This window comes from Trachypithecus francoisi, unplaced genomic scaffold (assembly GCF_009764315.1).
Source record: "Trachypithecus francoisi isolate TF-2019V2 unplaced genomic scaffold, Tfra_2.0 Lachesis_group5, whole genome shotgun sequence".
NCBI lineage: Eukaryota > Metazoa > Chordata > Mammalia > Primates > Cercopithecidae > Trachypithecus > Trachypithecus francoisi.
This window is the reverse complement of record NW_022681470.1, coordinates 81,083,097-81,104,116: the sequence shown is the minus strand read 5'-3', so window position 1 is coordinate 81,104,116 and position 21,020 is coordinate 81,083,097. Positions and strand designations below refer to the sequence as shown.

At 42.5% G+C, this 21,020-nt stretch overlaps 1 pseudogene; it reads right to left on the bottom strand.

Moving 5' to 3' along the window:
• Window positions 1-5,986: 5,986 nt before the first annotated feature.
• Window positions 5,987-6,084, bottom strand: LOC117077005 (annotated as a pseudogene).
• Between the last annotated feature and the right edge of the window lie 14,936 nt (window positions 6,085-21,020).

The following is a 21,020-nucleotide window of genomic DNA, read 5'->3' as shown; positions in this document are numbered from 1 at the left end:
AGGCAGGAGGAACTTGACTCTTCACTGGGGAGAACACGGCTAACATCCGGTATTGTACAGCTGTGGCCATGCTGTTAAATTCTTGTGTCTTCTAGTTATAGTTAGAGGAATTATATCTTTTTACTGTGTCTGTTAGTATTTTTACATCAATCACGGTCTGTCTTGTAACAATAAAAAAACTTCCAAAAACTGTTTTTCTGTTTAGCCTAAAACTCTCTCTCTCTCTCTCTCTCTTTCTGTCTGTCTTTTTGAGACATGGTCTCACTCTGTTCCCCAGGCTGGAGTGCAGTGGCACAATCATAGCTTGATTATATCTCACTGCAGCCTTGACCTCCTAGGCTCAAGTGATCCTTCCACCTCAGACTCCTGAGGAACTGGGGCTACAAGCACACACCACCACATCCAGCTAATTTTTTTTTGTATTTTTTTGTAGAGGCCAGGTTTTGCTGTGTTGCCCAGACTCATATTGAACCCCTGAGCTCAAGCAATCCACCTGCCTTGGCTTCCCAAAGTACTAGAATTACATGTGTGAGCCCCTGGGCCTGGCCCCTAAAACTATCTCTATCATTTTTCAGCAAAAAGTATGATGAGTACTAATTCTCTTTTCTCCCAACTTCGTGCCTAAGATTTCGAATGTTGGGTGTTTAATGTCTGAAGGTATTTTCCTTCATGAAACATGCAGGAGAGGGAGCTGCAGCTGAAAACTACGGTTCTGAGGCCTCTTCTCCCTGTTCTCCCGCAGGAAGTCCAAGGTTCATAGCACCATGGCTAAGAACACATCTTAGATAGCAGGGCCTCTGGATAGAGTGCCAGGGGCCAGAGGAGACCAGGCTTCCCCTCCACAGGTATTAGTGTGTATGTGGGGGTGAGTCTGCTGCGGCTTGGGGCTGTCCCTGGCCATTCCACTGAGAAATAAGCCTCATGTGCTGGAGGGCCACCTGCTACTTTGGTCCTTTCTGCCTACGATCCAAAGGGGAGGATGGTGCCTAGTTAGCCTCATCTCACTTGTTCCCTGCTGGTTGATTGGGAAGTGTGAGCCCCCACCCCTGGGATGGCCAAACCAGTCTGCCTAAGACTGCACACCCTGAACTGATGTGATGGAGGCTGACACCAATCTTTTGGGGGTCTTTTGAAGGATTTCTTTTTAAATAAACTTCAGATTTATCAAAAGTTATGGAAAAATTGCAAGACTAGTCCAAACCCCTCCTGCATAATTTTTACCCAGATTTACCAATAATTTACTTTTTGCTTCATTTTTGCTTTATTATTCTACCATCCATCCATCCATCTACATACACACCATTATATGCATATCCATAGCATTACATCCCCATTACATATGCATGTATGTGCTCTGTGCCTGTGTGTGTATATTTTTTCTGAACCACTTGAGAGTCAGTTGCAGACATTGTGCCCATTTACTCCTAAGTACTTCAGGATGTATGAAAGTCAGAATATTTAACACTGACATATTGCTATGATTTAATCCAATTGATATTCAAATATCATCAATTGTCCCAATAATATCTTTTATAACCTTCATAATTTTTTTCTCAGGTAAATGATCCAGTACAGGATCATAAAATGCCTTTAGTCATTATGTCTTTTTAGTCTTCTTTAATCTAGGACAGTTCCTCAGCCTTATTTTGTCATTCGTGACCTTGACATTTTTGAAGAACACAGTCTAGTTAGTTTGTAGAATGCCTCTTGATTTGGAGTTGTCTGATGTTTCTTTATGAATAGATTCAAGTTATGCATTTTTGGCAATAATATCATAAAAGTGATATGTCTTTCTCAGGATATTACATCAGGAGGCACATGATATTGATTTGCCCCATTTCTGATGATGATAATTTCGACCATTTAGTGAAGGTGGTGGCTGTCATTTTCTCCATTGTAAAGTTACTATTTTTATAATACCTTTGAAATTAATCAGTTATTTTTTGGGAACTACTTTGAGACCATATACAAATTCTGTTCCTCAACAAACTTTTACCTACTGATTTTGCATTCATTGCCTGAACCAACCACTACTATGATTATTACAAAATAGTGTTTTTAAAAATTACAATATTTTTTCTTCCTTTATTGGCTGGTGTATGACTGCTAGGAAGAGTTTTCCATGATCTCCCAGTTATTCACATAAATAAGGGCAGATGGGTTTCTATTTTGTTCAATGGATTAAATGCATTACTATTGTTTTTTATTTTGACGCTCAAATTGCCCCAGATTTTGCCAGGGAGAGTCTCTTCAGGACAGCTCCTGTGCCCTTCTGACATGTCCTCATCATTCTCCGAGCATTCCCTTACTTCCTGGAACATGAAGATATTCCAGATTCCACTTATAATTTTTCTGCCCTAGCTCTGGAATTAAACATTTCTTTTTTTGTGAGGGGAAATGAAGCATTTCTTCAAGGAGCCTTGTTTTTTGTTTTCATTTTTTTTTTCTCCAGTGGGGAATAGTATTTAGAAACCAAGATCTGACTGCTCACTGCTACTGAAATCGCTTCTAGGGCCTCAAGGCAGACAGATCTCTGTTCTCTATAAGAGGACACTCTGTTCACCCTCTAGCTAACAGGCCCAGCCAAGAATTTTCTTATTCTTTTTTTTTTTTTTTTTGGTGGAGTCTCCAGGCTGGAGTGCAGTGGCATGATCTCGGCTCACTGCAACCTCCGCCTCCCAGGTTCCAGCGATTCTTCTGCCTCAGCCTCACAAGTAGCTGGGATTACAGGCGCCTGCCACCATGCCCAGGTAATTTTTGTATTTTTAGTAGAGATGGGGTTTCACCATGTTGGTCAGGCTGGTCTTGAACTCCTGACCTCATGTGATCTGCTCACCTAGGCCTCCCAAAGTGCTGGGATTGCAGGTGTGAGCCACCATACCAGGATGAATTTTCTTATTCTTTAGGAGAATGTACCTTGATTTGATTTGTTATTCACTATTGAATGGGGCCAGGACCATAACGCTACATATTAAGATGTAGATTTTTGTCTAGTATAGCTACAAATAATTTTATTCAGGGAAAAAAACCCACAAAAACTAAAACAAAAAATAAAAACCAAACAAATAAAAAACAAAAACCCTAGATCCCAAAGATTATAGTCTTCTTGCCCTGTATAACATTAACCAGTTTTGTATACCACCCCAAAATCCTATTTTAACATCTTTTATTCAGTGCCTGTCATACTTAATCTCTCAAGTTCTCTTTAAACCAGCTTTACCATCCCACTCATTCTCTCATTAATGAGGTCAATGAGGTTTTAAAAAACCAGGTACATAAATCCTAAACATAATGCTTTCTTTATAAAAGTAAATAAATAAAATACAATTTTAACTCACAAAAACTTATACCTGTGCTGGCGCAGAGGCTCACACCTGTAATTCCAGCACTTTGGAAGGCCGAGGCAAGCGGACCACCTGAGGTCAGGAGTTTGAGACCAGCCTGGTCAACACGGTGAAACCCCGTCTCTACTAAAAATACTAAAATTAGCCAGGCGTGGTGGCGGAAGCCTGTAATCCCAGCTACTTGGGAGGCTGAGGCAGGAGAACTGCTTGAACCGGGGAGATGGAGGTTGCAGTGAGCCAAGATCGTGCCATTGCTCTCCGCCTGGGGAGCAAGAGTGAAACTGTCTCAAAAAAAAAAAAAAAAAAATTATACCCAGCTGGGTGTGGTGGCTCACACCTGTAATCCTAGCACTTTGGGAGGTTCAGGTGGGCGAATCACTTGAGGCTAGGAGTTTGAGACCAGCCTGGCCAACATGGTGAAACCCCATCTCTACTAAAAATACAAAAAATTAGCTGGGGGTGGTGGTGCACACCTGTAGTTCCAGCTACTCAGGAGGCTGAGGCAGGAGAATTGCTTGAACCCAGGAGGTGGAGGTTGCAGTGACCCAAGGTTGTACCACTGTACTCCAGCCTGTGTGACAGTGAGACTATCTCTTAAAAAAAAAAAAAAATTATACCCTGCCACTTGAGTTTAAATTGGCCTCCAATTCCAAATGACCACAATGTGATTTACTTTAACTTTCCCTCTTTCCATATTTGTAATTCTCTTCTCCAACAATAGGAAATATTGCTTTCATCCTTCTGAATATATTTATTAATTTATTTGATTAAAAAATACACAGAACGTAGTTTTAGAATCACAAACCCATACTACCATGAAAATTACAACCACCAACTAGGGTTCAATATTTGTTTACAGTTCTTTCTGTCCTTACTGAGAACATACAGTCAAAATGCTATAGACAAAGTCTCTTGAATTAGTTCTTTTCCCCCCTATTCAGTCGATTCTTTTTGAATCTGTCTGGCGTGAGCCTATAATCCTAGAACTTTGGGAGGCCAAGGAAGAAGGATTGCTTGAGGCCAGGAGTTTAAGACCAACCTGGCCAACATAGCTAGATCCCATCTCTACAAAAAAAAAAAAAAAAAAAAGAGAGAGAGAGATTCTTTCTGAATCTAAAATCTGTTTAGAACAGGAGTGGCCTGGTTTACTCCACTACCCTTAGCTAGAGTGTTTTTAACTGTGGAGGTTCCTTTCACATGAAAATAGGTCCTCACTTTTTGCATAGGTGGCCATAAACATATAATAGAAATAACAAATAAACAAGTAGCAGAATATACAAAACAGTTGCATTTTGATCACTTCCCAGGAGTTGTGCATTCAATTTACCAGTGACTTCATGTTTTTACCAGCCTTTTGCTGATATCCTAACTACACATTAGTTCTTTCCACCCCAAAGTACAGTATTGGCATACTTTAATTAACTCCAGATATTTTTCTCTATTTAGAACTCTGAGAAGTTGATCTCTCTCCAGAGGACCCCAGATAATAAAAAGCAGTTCTAATTCTCTAGAGTTGGGCCATTCAAAGCCAGTTTTAAACAAGAGGTTGAATGATGTCCCCACATGTTCAATTTTATATATGGTGTTAGCATGCTTCCGGTGATAAGGGAGTTTTGTTAATGACTCATATAAATGACAGCTTAATTTTTACTTTTTAATAGTTGTGCTGTGTGCTTTGCTCTCATTTTTAATAGTTCGCTGTGTGATTTGTGTCCTATTAGTAACAGAATTCTAACAAAGCCTAACTCTGGGTGGAATCTGGAGTTTATCTTCAGGCCCCTGGCCCTGTTGTATCACCCTTTCCCACCTTGATGGTAGTCTCCCTATTTTCGTTGTATGCAGTGCCCTGAGGAGATCTTTTTCACACATGTAAAAGTCTTCTTTCATCACAGTATCTGAAAGTCATTCACACGAAGTTGTCAATATCAGATAATAGCTTAAAGTGTTACTCTTCTCCCTTAGACTCCTACAGGACAACCAGAGACAATCAGCTTCACAGGAACCTATTCTCCTCGCTGGCTATGTGATTTGCATAATTTGTAGGGCTGGGTGCAAAATGAAAATGTGCTTATCTTGCTAAAAATCTAGAAAAAAAACTGTAGTTAAAAATACTAAAATATAAAGCTGGCGTGGTGGCTCACACCTGTAATCCCAGCACTTTGGGAGGCTGAGGTGGGCAGATCACTCGAGGTCAGGAGTTCAAGACCAGCCTGGCCAACATGGCGAAACCCTGTCTCTACTAAAAAGACAAAAATTAGCCGGGCATGATGGTGGGGCGCCTGTAAATCCAGCTACTTGGGAGGCAAGAATCACTTGAACCTGGGAGGTGGGGATTGAAGTGAGTCAAGATTGCACCACTGCACTCCAATCTGGGCAACAGAGTGAGGCTCTGTCTCAAAACAAACAAACAAACCCCTAAAATATAAAGCTTTTTTTTAAAAAATAATTTTTATTTATAAAATGTAATATGGATAATAGTGATATATGAGTCATGACATAAACCTACAAATTGCAAAAATGTACCATTTTTTGTTTCACCAATTTATATAATACAATGGATAACAATACTTTATTGATGTGAAATCTTGATTAGTCATAAGATTTTTCTGACTCACCTTTCGGCAACTCATTTCTAAAGCCATCAAAAGTTGTATTTTCTGTTTTATTTTTTAAAAGAGGGGCTATGTTAATCTTCTCTGTATGGTTCCAATTTTAGTATATGTGCGGCCGAAGTGAGCACCAAAATTTATATTTTCAAGATGATGACAGCAGAGTAAGAAATAAAAATAAAATCCTAAGCCTCCCAACCAATTGAATGGAGTGCCTGTCAGCCAAAGGGACCCCAGAGGAACCTTAAAAACTGAGTTCCCAGCCATGAGGGGATGGGAGGTCAGACACACCTCAATATGCCCCATCCTTATTCATCTTTAACCAGAAATTTTTCCTAAGGAGTATGCAGAAATCAACCCTGGGGAACAAGAAACAGATGACTCATTAACTTATTGCCTTTAGCCAGTTATCTGAGGCTGTGACTGGACTCCCCCTTTTGTGTGTGTGTGTGTGTGTTTTTGAGATGGAGTCTCACTCTGTTGCCCAGGCTGGAGTGCAGTGGCATGATCTCCTCTCACTGCAAGCTCCACCTCCCGGGTTCACGCCATTCTCCTGCCTCAGCCTCCGGAGTAGCTGGGACTACAGGCTCTCACCACCACGCGTGGCTAATTTTTTGCATTTTTAGTAGAGACAGGGTTTCACCGTGTTAGCCAGGATGGTCTTGATCTCCTGACCTCGTGATCTGCCCGCCTTGGCCTCCCAAAGTGCTGGGATTACAGGCATGAGCCACCGCACCTGGCCTTTTTGTGGTTTTAACACAGCAACTAACCAGCATTCCTTTCTGATAAGAGATCACTTGACCACAGAGTGGTCCTCGGCAGTCTGCAGAAGATGTGCGTTGAGCAGATAGATATTCCATAGTTTAATTTCTTTAGCTTAGTGCTTTATTGTATAGTTAAAATTAAAAAAAAGAAAGCAAGAAAGGAAGGAGCTATCAAGTTATGAAAGGACATTGAAGAAACTTAAATGCATATTACTAAGTGAAAGAAGTTGTATTAGTCCGTTTTCATGCTGCTGAAAAAGACATGTCCAAGACTGGGTAATTTATAAAAAAAAGAGGTTCAATGGACTCACAGTTTCACATGCCTGGGGAGGCCTCACAATCATTGCAGAAGGTGAAAGGCACATCTTACATGGTGGCAGACAAGAGAGACCTTCTGCAGGGAAACTCCGTTTTTAAAACCATTAGATCTTATGAGACTTATTCACTGTCGTGAGAACAGCACTGCAAAGACCCACAAAAATCATTATTAGAGATAGAATGGGATTGTTTGTGATGATAGAGGCTCAAATCATTTTCCCCCATGATTCAATTACCTCCCACCGGGTCCCTCCCACAGCATGTGGGAATTGTGGGAGCTACAATTTAAGATGAGATTTGGGTGGGGACATAGTCAAACCATATCACAAGTCCATCTGAAAAGGCTACATAACATATAATTCCAAATATATGACATTCTGGAAAAGGCAGAGCAATGGAGACAGTAAAAAAAACAAAAAGATTTCTGGGTGTTTGGTGAGGGGTAGATGAATAGGCAGAGCACAGAGGATTTTTAGGGCAGTGAAACTATTCTGTCTGATACTATAATAGTGGATACATATTATCATATATTTGTCAAAAACCATAAAATATAACATACTAAGAGGGAACCCTGATGTAAACTACAGTGATAATGACATGTCAACATAGGTTCATTGATTTTAACAAATGTACCTCACTAGTGTGAGATGTTAATAATTGGGAAGCTGTGTGTGCGTGAACACCTTATTTTCCTCTCAATTTTTTGTAAACCTAAAACTGCTCTAAAAAATAAAATCTATTAATTAAAAAATTAATAGGAGGCTGTGTACAGAGATTCTTTTTGTACAAGGAACAAAATCAACTCAAATTAAGCAGAAAACAAAAGTAAATGCGTGATAGGTCTTGGTCCTGCCGTGTGATGACTTAAATCTAAGGTTATAGCAAAACATCTGAAGCTCATTGCCAGGCTGTGATGGTGTAAGACCCTAAACAGAATGCTCACAATGGAGAGGCTTATGACATTAAGCCACAGAGGCACTATGAGAAGCTTGCCACAGGTGACAGCAGCAGAGCTGTGAAAACTTGCCTGTGGATCTACACTTTGGAAGTGGCCCACAAGATGAACTTGATGGGAAAGAGTTGGGCAGGTGGATCCATGGCAGGCCTGCTGAGTCCTGTGCCTAGGACACCCAGTGCAAAAACCTCATCCATTTTGTGTTGTCTCTTCTTCTTCCTTCAAAAACCCATATAATGTATATTTCTCTTACCTTTTTTTCCTACAGTAAACCTAATCCTATAGATGCAAGAAGGCCTGTATACACAGAACAATCCCTGCAGTCAGAAATGGAGCCTCTCTTCTATTAAGTGACAGCGAAACTGAGTCACCAAATAGCCTAGGAGTAGAATGATGGTTGCTAGAGGATACAAGGAGAGGGCAATGTGGAGTTGGTGTTCAATGGAGATAAACCTGCAGTTTTGGAAGATGAACAGATGAAAGCTATGGTTTTGGAGATGGATGGTGTGATGTTGCCTAAGAATGCAACTGCATTTAGTGCCACTGAACTGTACACTTAAATGCTAAAGCTGGTAAATTTTATGTTATGTATATTTTATCACGGTAAAAAAAAGTCCAAAGTAAATGCATGCTAAAGATTCTGGAATGTCATTGTAAAACCAAGGTAGAATATGCATGGCCTCAGGAATAACTTAAACAGAGACTCAGAAAACATTGAGATCCCCTTTTCAAAATGGGAGGAAAAGTGCCCAAGCTTTATTTTTTACAGCTTCAACCATCAGATTCAAGTCCAAAAATCTAGGGAAAAAACTCACTGACCCATGTTGGGTCAGGTACAGTCTCCCATATCAATCAACTATGCACAAAATGTCCCCATGCCGCCAGGACTGTGCGGTGTGTGGCGGCCAGTCTTGGTAAGTACTCCATATGCATTTGAAAACAACATGGACTTTGCTGCTGTTTGGTGCAGTATTCTACATATGCTAAGGAAGCTAAGTTTGTTAATTGTGTTATTCAAATCTTCTATATGCTTATTGGTATTTTTGTCTGCTTGTTCTATCCATTACTAAGAGTATTGTATTAAAATCTCATACCAAGATTGCATATTTTCCCTTTTTGTCTTGCCAGTTTTTATTGTACATATTTTGTGGCTATGTTGTTATAAGTATGTAATTTTACTACATCTTCCCAATGAATTGATCTTTCATGATTATGAAATCTTTCTCTTTATCTCTAATAATACTTTTTGCCTCAGGGTGTTCCTTTTCTATTACATAGCTATATCAGCTTTCTTTTGGTGTTTGCATGCATTTCTTTCTGTACTTTCATTCTTAACCTTTCTATATATTTATAGTTAAGCTATGTCCTTTGTTGCTTTTAACTAGGCTGAGAATTTTGTTTTTAATGTAGTCATTTAGATTTAATGGAATTAGTAATATATTTGTATCTAAACCTACTTCCTTCGTTTTGCTTTTTGTTTGTCCCATCAAGTCTATGTTTTCCTTCCTCTCCTTTTTTTTTTTTTTTGCTTTCTTTTGGATTAACTATTTTTTATTATTTCATTTCACCATTAGACTGGTTTTTACTACTCTTTTGGTGGTTATCCAAAATGTCAATAATGCAGAGGCTAAGAAACCCTGACTAGCCTTTTGTTTTCTCTAAACTGGCGGTGAAATCTAGAGGTTTGATTGGATTCAGTTCATTTTTGGGGGGAGAACAGAGGTCTTCACAGATGGACCTGTATTGTACACTGTATTGTATGAGAAGGCAATCATGTCCCATGCATAGATGCACAGATTGATGAGTGGCCTTGGGTGTTTCAGTCAGATCCATCTATTACAAAGGTCTCCATTAGGCTTTCACCTAATTGTGTTAGCATCCATTGGTGATGGCTACCCAGACTCATTATTTCATTAGGGGTTGCAAGATGGTGACTCCTCTATCACTTATTATCCTATTAGCTGCAATTCTTAAGAAGAGCATTGGCTTGTTAACTATTTACAGTCCACACAGGAAAGGTAGGATAAATGCGTGATTGATGAAGCAGGAAAAGAGTGTTACTATGCAATATTACACCAAACACTTGGTTTTAAATTAATCTACGAGGCCTGTTGGAGGAAACAGACGTCTAGGGGGCAGCAGAGACCACCAGCTGCTGAAGCCATCACTGATCCCTCTGACACGCATTACCACTGAGTGTTGTCGCTGTGCAGTGTAATTTCAGCTGCCTAGAATGCCAGCTGCTCTCAGAGGCCATATTCCCTTGCTCCTGCAGTGAGGAGCTGGGGTTGTCTCTGGTGCCTCCTGGTCCTTGTCACCTGCTGCTGGAAGGTGAAGGAGTGTCTCACCTGGGACCTGCAGAGGAACCCAGCAGTCCTGTGTTGGGGGTAAGGGGCAGATGTGGAGGGGAGAGGGGACTCTGCCTGTGACAAGAATGCAGACTCCACCAGTTCAACTCCCTGGGTGCATTCTTTAAACAGTGTCAATATGGTATCTTGGATAAACGTGTGGGTTTTTAGCTAACACACTTGGGTTCCAGTTCTACTCCTGCTACTGAGGAACTGTGGATGAAGCTCAGCTTTCTCACCAGTAGAATGTGGCTGATGATAGTTGCTACTGCACGGCATTGTTGCAGAAGCAGGAGATGGTGTGTGTAAAGGGGTCGGCCGGGGACCTGATGAGCAGGTGTGTGTGTGTGCACCTGTGTGGTGTCGGAACAGGGAGCCCCTCACTGTTCCCTGGTGAGGCTTGGCCCAGCTCCCAAGCTGATGGCTGTGTTCAATGCCCAGCAGCCTTTCGCCTCCAGAGAACATAGCTAGACAGGGTGCACAGGAGGGCTGGGCTCCAGGCTCCCATGCCCTCTGTGACAGATGAGCAAAGGAAGACCTTGAGTGACTTCTCCAGGTCACTCAAGAATGTGGCAGAGTAGAGGCTGGAATCTAGATTTGCAGACTCTCAGTCTTGAGTTTGTATTGGCTGCATCGAAGTTATTATTTTCTCTGGATACTCTTAGTGCTTCTCAAAATCCTTAGGTTGTCTTTGTTTAAGTTGTAGTCACAGACATTTTCAGAGACTCACACATGAAATGAGCCCTCAGTATACACGTGTACTTTAATTCATACAATTATACTCATCCGGGGCTTAACTATACTCTATCTCTTACCAGCCCAAGAATGTGAAATACAAAGTGCAGCCTACACCCTAACTGCAAGGGAGAGTGACTGAGGGGCTGTGGATACCACCTTCCTAGCTGATTTCCCCGCCAGGCCTGCTGTGGGAACAGGCTTGTTAGATCTGAGGCACCCTGGACAGGATTCTTAACTCATAAATATCTCCCTCTCTACCTACTGTGGGGATTTCTTTTTTTACTGTCCATGTTCAAAATTGGATTAATTGTAATCCTTGATTCATAATACCCTCATTATTATTAGTCAACACAATGCTTTCTTTACTTTATTTATTTATTTATTAGGCAGAGTCTCACTCTATCACTAGGCTGGAGTGCAGTGGTGCGGTTCACTGCAAACTCTGCCTCCCAGATTCAAGCAATTCTCCCGCCTCAGCTTCCCAAGTAGCTGGGATTACAGGGATGTGCCACCACATCTGGCTAATTTTGTATTTTGAGTAGAGATGAGCTTTCACCATGTTAGCCAGGATAGTCTTGATCTCTTGACCTCATGATCTGCCCGCCTCAGCCTCCCAAAATACGGGGATTACAGGAGTAAGCCACCGTGCCTGGCCAACACATGGCTTTCTTTAATTTCTTTAAGTTATTATTAGTAGTATGATGAACGGGGCGCAGTAGCTCGTGCCTGTAGTTCCAGCTCTCTGGGAGGTCCAGGTGGGAGGATCGCTTGAGCCCAGGAGTTTGAGATCAGCTTGGGCAACATAGGGAGAGCACCATCTCTACAAAAAATACAAAAAATTAGCCAGGCACGGTGGTGTGTGCCTATGGTCCCAGCTATGTAGGAGGCTGAAATGGGAGGATCAGTTGAGCTCAAGAGTTCAAGGCTGCGGTGAGCCACGATCACACTGCCGCACTCCAGCCTAGGCAACTCTGTGAGACTGTCTCAAAAACAAAACAAAAAGTCTGATGAATTCCTATGTATCCATCACCCCACCCGAGAACTAAAAAATTACCTAAAACTTACATTTCTCTGTATGCTCCTCCCTCACTACGTTTCCTACTCTTCAGGGTGAAAGAGACCACTATTCTGTTCTTTTTGTATGTATTTTCTTTTTTTCATGAGTTTTACTTCATATATTTGTATGCATATGTCATATTTTCCACATTCAAAATTTCTCCACTAAACAGGGAAAAGAGAAAGACCCTTTACGTGGAAAAGAGCTAATATGTACTCCTTGAAAATAGAGCCTGGCAGCTTCCTATATATAATTCTTATTAAAAATATTAAAAATTGGCCGAGTGCAGCGGTTCACACCTATACTCCCAGCACTTTGGGAGGCTGAGGCAAGTGGATCACTTCAGGTCAGGAGTTTGAGATCAGCCTGGCCAACCTGGTGAACCCCCACAATCTCTACTAAAAATACAAAACTTAGGCAGGCGTGGTGGTGGGCGCCCTGTAATCCCAGTTACTTGGGAGGATGAGACAGGAGAATCACTTGAATCTGCAAGGTGGAGGATGCAGTGAGCCAGGATAGCACCACTGCACTCCAGCTTGGGTGGCAGAGTGAGACTCCATCTCAAAAAAAAAAAAAAAGTTAAAAATTCCTCTTCCAAAAAAAAAAACAACAAAAAAAAAACTTTGAATGAAATGAATAGTCCAAGAAAACATGTCATGTTGATGCTCCAGCATGTTGCCAAGCACCCCAGGGACATATGTCCCCAGTTAGAGAGCCACTTCTGGCAAGGTGGCTCTGATAGACTGAGAGAAGTATAGCCCTCTGGCCAAGGAAGTCAGGGGCTGGCTGCTGGGGGTGCAAGCACACCAGAGCTTGTGAGTTTGCAAACATACAGGGCTCCAAGGGGCATGGGCACTGATGTCATGTGCCACAGGAACCAGCCCCTTAGCTTGGTCAGTGACATGAGACCTGTGTGATCTGGCTTAAGAAGGTACCAGGGCCAATTAGATATTTCTCTTTTGGCAATTTAGACAGAAACACAAAGGAGTTACTTGCTAGTAAGTTGTGAGAGCTGTATTGGGCAAGTCACAAGAGGGTTGGAACTGGAGAGGATAGGCCATGGGGAAGTCCAAGTTGCACTGGAGCAAAAACAGTGAGTAATCAGTTGGATGCGGTGGCTCACGCCTGTAATCCCAGCACTTTGGAAGCCAGGTGGGCAGATCACTTGAGGTCAGGAGTTCGAGACCAGCCTCACTAACATTGTGAAACCTTGTCTCTACCAAAAATACAAAAATTAACTGGGCGTGGTGGCGGGTGCCTATAATCCCAGTTACTTGGGAGGCTGAGGCAGGAGAATCACATGAACCCTGGAGGTGGAGGTTGCAGTGAGCTGAGATCATGCCACTGCACTCCAGCCTGGGCGACAGAGTGATATTTCAATTCAAAACAAACAAACAAAAAACAATGAGTAGTCCAACGAGGCCAGTGGACAGCAGGACTGAATTAGACGGGTGACCAGAGCCGAAGCTTGCTAATGGGGGTGCAGCAGTGTAAGGGACCCACCGTTCTGATGCTGAGGCTGCTGGAGTCATGTGCAGCCAACATTCAGCAGAATTTACTTGCTGATTTTGGGAGGCCTGGCACCATCAAGGCTCTGGTTCTTAGATTTCTTGCTCTCACATATTCATAACCTTACTTAATCCAACTTTCCATCTGCCCTATGCCTGACCTGTGCCTGTACAGCTCAGTGTGACTGGAGTAAAGCACACAATCAAGGTGTGGTAGTTTTAAAAAATGCCCATAAATCATTTGGTATTCCTTACTTTAAGAGGTGGAGGTTAATTCCTCTTTTGAGAGTGGGCTGGACATAGCAATTTGCTTCTAATGAATAGAATAAACCTGAAGTGAGTAGACAACTTCAGAGACTAGATTGTAAAAAGCAGTTCCCTCTCTGATTTTTGTATCACTTACTTGTTGTGGAGGAAGTCAGCTGCCGTATCATGATGACATTGAAACAGCCTAAGGAGAGATCTACGTAATGAAGAACCGAGGCCTCCTGCCCTTGGCCATGCGAGTGAGCCATCCTGATAGGAGATCCTCCCACCACAGCTGAGCCATCAGTTGACTATATCTCCAGTCAGTATCTCATGAAAGTCTTAGAGGTCAGAACCACACAGCTAAATTCCCAAATTCCCTAGGCACTGAAATTGTAAGATAATAGATATTTGATGTTCTAAACCACTGAATTTGGGAAAATTTGTCATCTGCAAAAAATAAATAATATATGTGTTGATCTGTCTTACATTAAATTAATAGTCACTAACTCAACTGGCCCTTAATGCTACCTGGCAGCACCATGTCTTATCCATTTTTCAATATCACTTATTTTATTTTATTTTATTTAAAATTTTTTTTTTTTGAGGCAATGTTTCTTGCTTGTTTTCCAGGCTGGAGTACAGTGGCATGATCTCAGCTCACTGCAGCCTTCACCTCTCAGGTTCAAGTGATTCTCCTGCCTCAGCCCCCCAAGTAGCTGGGATTACAGGCATGCACTATACCTCCTGGCTAATTTTGTGTTTTTAGTAGAGATGGAGTTTCTCCATGTTGGTCAGGCTGATCTCAAATTCTTGACCTCAGGTGATCCACCCACCTTGGCCTCCCAAAATGCTGGGATTACAGACATGAGCCACCGTGCCCAGCCAGATCACTTACTTTATACTTCCTCTCTCTCTCTCAAACCTCCAACACCTCTGCCCCATTCTCACTCTCAGCTAAAGCCCTTCACTCCCATTTCCATGAGAAAGGTCAAAGTGCTGAAAATAGAACTTCCCAAGGTCCCACTGTGACACCTATCCTCACACTGTATCTGCCATCTCCCCTGTGACAAGGGATGAACTATCTGTGCTCTTAGCTATGGCCAACCTCTCCCCTTGGGCTCTAGGTTTGATTTCCTCTTGGCCACTCAAAGACATCCCTCCTGAAATTCTTCCCCCTCTCTATTTCTAGGCGGAAAGAGCATCGACCCATGCCCAATTAGCTACTTACAGGTCAACTAAGAAGAGGACTGAGAGTTAACCATTGGATTGAGCAACATCAAGACCACCTGGATATTGGCCAATGATTTTAACCTGAACATCTGCCTAGAGTGATGGTAAGAGAGAAAGGCAGGACAGAAATGAAGAGACAGTGAGAATACATACTACTTTCATGAAATTTTGTTGTAAAAAGAAAGGAAGAGGCCAGGCGTGGTGGCTCACGCCTGTAATCCTAGCCTGGCCAACATGGCAAAACCCCACCTCTACTAAAATTACAAAAATTAGCCAGGCATGGTGGCGTGAACCTGTAATCCCAGCTACTCAGGAGGCTGAGGCAGGAGAATCACTGGAACCCCAGGGGCAGAGGCTGCAGTGAGCTGAGATCGTGCCACTGCATTCTAGCCTGGGCGATAGAGACTCCGTCTCAAGAAAAAAAAAAAAAAAAAAGGAAGGAAGGAACAGGACAGGGGCATGGAGTCAAGAAAGATTAAACATTTTTTTAAGGCAAGGGAAACTATAGCAAACTTGTATGGGAAAGAAAACGATCCAGTAGAGAAGGAGAAAACTGACAACGCAGGTGCATCTGTGGCCGCTTGGCAGCAGGAACTGAAGGTGGGGAAGCATGTGGTATAGTGACATGCCCAGCAAGAACAATCTCAAAGTACACTCGTAAGTCCCCATATTGCATATGGATCTCTGTGAAGGGTTGCATGATGAACTTGAGATAGACACAGTTCCTACCTTTATGGCCTTGTTTTCTAAGACTAGGTCAGAGGACTCTCCACTTTTATGCCGTCTCTTTTCTATTATATTTATTTATTTATTTGAGACAGGGTCTCACTCTGTCACCTAGGCTGGAGTGCAGTGTCTATTTATGGGCATGATCATAGCTCACAGCAGTCTTGACCTCCTGGGCTCAAGCAATCCTCCCAACTCAGCCTCCCGAGTAGCTGGGACTACAGGCGTGTACCACGGCATCCAGTGAATTTCTTATTTTTTGTAGAGACAGCAGTTTTGCCATGTTGCCCTGGCTGGTCCTGAACTCCTGGGCTGAAGCTATCATCCCACCTTAGCCTCCCAAAGTGCTGGGATTATAGGCATGAGCCCCTGCACTCAGCCTGTCTCTTTTCTAGCCAGTAGTTTTCTTTCAGAGGAAATCAAAATGTCTCCCTATTTACACTAAATATAAGTCCTGAACTGTTTCAGCTTCTGGGGTAGGTGAGGTGAGGGTCTCTGTCAAATGCCAGTATTCAGAGGCATATAAGAAGTGTTCACTGTTTTCCTCTATTCACAACACATTTCGCTTCTGACACCAGATATGTGGGTTTTTCCCCCTCACTGAACAATTTTCCAACATCAGCTGGGTGTCCTACAAGTTAACTCGATTCTGACACTAATTGCCTGGAGTTACAACAAGTTAATGGCTCAGTCCTACAAGATCACCCCCACTTCAGAGTCCAGTCATAAGTGGTGGGTCCCCAGGTCACCCAAAACTTCTGTCTGACTTGGTTACAAATTGGTGGTTCCCACAACCTCCTCTTCATGTTCACTTATTTGCTAGAATAGTTCACAGAGAGCAGAAAGAAAAGTTACTAAGTTATGTGTTTATCATAACACGATGCAACTCAGGAACAGCCAGATGGGAGACATACATAGGCATAGGGCAATGACATGATTTGGCTGTGTCGCCACTCAGATGTCATCTTGAATTGTGGCTCCCACAATTCCCACATGTTGTGGGAGGTAATTTAATCATAAGTGCTGGTATTTCCCATGCTGTTTTCTTAATAGTGAATAAGTCTCATGAGAGCTGGTGGTTTTATAACAAGGAGTTCCCCTGCACATGTCCTATTCTTGCCTGCCACCATGTAAGATGTCCCTTGCTCTTTGCCATGATTGTGAGGCCTCCCCAACCATGTAGAACTGTGAGTCCATTAAACCTCTTTCCTTTAGAAATTATGCAGTCTCGCGTATGCCTTTATTAGTAGCATGAGAACAGACTAATACAGGCAAGTATGGGGAAAGGGGTGCAGAGCTTCCATGCCCTCTCTGGGCACACTACCCTCCCAGCACCTCCATGAGTTCAGCAACCCGGAAGCTCAGGGATTTTTTTTTTTTTTTTTTTTTTTTACCTGTGACCTTGCCTTCTCTCTCTCTCTCTCTCTCTCTCTCTCTCTCTCTCTCTCTGTGTGTGTGTGTGTAGATTTCTTTCTTTCTTTTTAAAAACTTTTATTTTAGGTTCGGGGGTACATGTGCAAGTGCTATGGCTTGGAGTTGTGTCCTCACCCAAATCTCATGTTGAACTGGAATTGCCAGCGTTGCAAGGAGGGGCCTGGTGGGAGGTGACTGGATCGTAGGAACAGTTTAATGGTTTAGCACCATCCCTCTAGTGCTGTTTTAAAAGTGTGTAGCACTCCCCCTTCCTCTTGCTCCCACTGTGTAAGATGTGCTTGCTTCCCCTTTGCCTTCTACTGTGATTGTAAGTTTCCTGAGGCCTTGACAGAAGCAGAAGCCTATACAGCCTGCAGAACTGTGAGCCAATGAAACATCTTTTCTTTATAAATTATCCAGTTTCAGATACTTCTTTATAGCAGTGTGAGAATGGACTAATAAAAAAAAATTGGTACCAGAGAAGTGGGGCATTGCTATAAAGATACTTGAAAATGTGGAAGTGACTGAAACTGGGCAATGGGCAGAGGTTGGAAGAGTTTGGAGGGCTCAGAAGAAGAAAGGAAGATGAGGGAAAGTTTGGAGCTTCCTAGAAACTTGTTGAATTGTTGTGAACAAAATGCTGATAGTGATATGGACAATGAAGTCCAGGCTGAGGAGGTCTCAGATGGAGACCTCTCAGATGGAACTTATTGGAAACTGGGGTAAGGTCACTCTTGCTATGTGTTAGCAAAGAGACTGGCAGCATCATGCCCCTGCTCTAGACATCTGTGGAACTTGAGAGAGATAATTTAGGGTATCTGGCGGGAGAAATTTCTAAACAGCAAAACATTCAAGATGTGACTTGGCTGCTTGTAAAAACCTACAGTCATATGCATAAGGAAATAAATATCTAAAACTAGAACTTTTATTTAAAAGAGAAGCAGAGCATAAAAGTTTGGAAAATTTGCAGCCTGGCCATGGGATAGAAAAAAAAAATTTCAGAAGAGGAATTCAAGCCAGCTGCAGAAATTTGCATCAGTAAAGAGGAACTGAATGTTAATAGCAGAGACAATGGGGAAAATGCCTGGAAGGCATTTCAGCAAACTTCATGGCAGCCTCTCCCTTCATAGGCTCAGAGGCCTAGGAGGGAAGAATGGTTTTGTGGTCTGGACCCAGAGCCCCACTTCCCTGCACAACCTTGGGACAGTGCTTCCTGTGTCCTGGTGGCTCAAGCTCCAGATACACCTCAGGCAGCTGCTCCAGAGGGTGCAAGCTGCAAGCATTGGTGGCCTCCACATGGCATTAAGCCTGTGGGTGTGCAGAGGGTAAGAGTTAAGGCTTGGGAGCCTCTGCCTAGATTTCAGAAGATGTATGGAAATAGCTGGATGTCTAGGCAGAAGTCTGCTTCAGGAGTGGAGCCCTCATGGAAACCTCTACTAGGGTAGTGCAGAGGGGAAATGTGGAGTTGAAACCCCCATGCAGAGTCTCCAGTGCGGCACTGCCTAGTGGAGCTGTGAGAAGAGGACCAGCATCCTTCAGACCCCAGAATGGTAGATCCACCAACAGCTTGCACTGTGCACCTGGAAAAGCCACGGGCACTCAATGCCCTTGAGAACAGCCATGGAAGCTGAGCCCTGCAGAGCCACAGGGACAGAGCTGCCTAAGGCCTTGGGAGCCTTAGGCCTTGTATCAGCATGGCCTGGATGTGAAACATAGAGTCAAAGGAGATTATTTCAGAGCTTTAAGATTCAATGACTGCCCTGCTGAGTTTCGGACCTGCATGGGGCCTATAGCTCCTTTGTTTTGGCTAATTTCTCCCCTCTGGAAAGGAAGTATTTATCCAATGCCTATACCCCTATTGTATCTTGGAAGTAACTAACTTGTTTTTGATTTTACAGGCTTGTAGGGGTAAGGGACTTGCCTTGTCTCAGATGAGACTTTGGACTGGACTTTTGAGTTAATGCTGAAATGAGTTAAAACTTGGGGAACTGTTGAGATGGGATAATTGTATTTTGTAATGTGAGAAGGACACAAAATTTGGGATAGGCCAGAGAGAGAATATGGTTTGGATTTGTGTCTTCACCAAAATCTCATGTCAATTTGTAATCCCCAGTGTCGGAGAAGGGGCCTGGTGGAAGGTGATCAGATCATGGGGTGGTTTAATAGCACCACCCCCCTAGTGCTATCTTAAAAGTGTGTAGTACCTCCCCTCTACTTCCTCCTGCTCCCACTATGTAAGATGTGCTTGCTTCTCCTTTGTTTTCACCATGATTGTAAGTTTTCTGAGGCCTCCTCAGAAGCAGAAGCCTCTATAGCCTGCAGAACCATAAGCCAATTAGACAACTTTTCTTTATAAATTACTCAGTTTTAAGTATTTCTTTATAGCAATGTGAGAATGGACTAATACGGCAGGTTTGTTATATAGCTAAGCTCCTGTCATGGGGGTTTGTTGTACAGATTATTTCATCACCCAAGTACTAAGCCTAGTACTAAGTAGTTATTTTTTTTGTTCCTCTCCCTCCTCCCACCCTCTACCTGCAGGTAGGCCCCAGTGTCTGTTGTTCCCTTCTTTGTGTTCATGAGTTCTCATCACTTAGCTCCCACTTACAAGTGAGAACATGTGATATTTGGTATTCTTGCATTAGTTTGCTAAGGACAATAGCCTCTAGCTCCATCCAAGTTTTGGTAAAAGACATAATCTTGTTCTATTTTATGGTTGCATAGTATTTCAGGGTGTATATGCACCACCACATTTTCTTTCTCCAATCTGTCATTGATGGGCATTTTTGTTGATTCCATGTTTTTGCTATTGCGAAAAGTGCTGCAAGAAACATTTGCATGCATGTATCTTTATGGTAGAATGATTTATATTCTTCTGGGTATATACCTAGTAATGAGATTACTGGATCAAATGATAGTTCTGTTTTTAGTTCTTTGTCTCTCAGGGATTTTTATCTCATAGGCATGGTGGATTATCAACCTAGTCACCAGCTCCTCTCCCCTGCCTGGAAGATGGGGAGTGGGGCTGAAAGTTTCAAGCTCTTTCTTTCCTTCTTTCCTTCTTTTTTCTCTTTCTTTCTTTCTTTCTTTCTTTTCTTTCTTTCTTTCTTTCTTTTCTTTCTTTCTTTTCTTTCTTTCTTTCTTTCTTTCTTTCTCTCCTTTTTCTTTTCTTTCTTTCTCTCCTTTTTCTTTTCTTTCTTTTCTTTTGTTTCTGAGACAGGGTCTTTCTCTGTTGCCTAGGCTGGAGTACAGTGGCATGAACATGGCCCACTACAACCTCAATCTCCTGGGTCCAAGAGATCCTCTTGCCTTGGTTTCCTGAGTAGCTGGGACTACAGGTGTGTACCACTATGTCCAGCTAGTTTATTATTTTTTATTTTTAGTACAGATGTCATCTCACTATGTTGCCCAGGCTGGCCCTGAACTCCTGGGCTGAAGTGATCCTTTTACCTTGGCCTCTCAAAGTTCTGGGATTACAGTTGTGAGGCACCTTGCTTGGCTTTTCCCAAGCTTTTAATCATGGCTTGTTCTTTCTGGTGACTAGCTCGCATTCAAGAGCCCACCAAGAGTTACCTTATTAGAACAAAAGACTCCTCTATTCCCAGGAAATTCCAGGGATTTAGGAGCTCTGTGTCAGGAACTGGAGTCAAAGACCAAATATTACAACAAAAGATGCTCCTATCACATTTATCAGCCAGGAAATTACAAAGATTTTAGAAGCTTTGTGCCAGGAACTGAGGACAAAGACCAAAATACATATT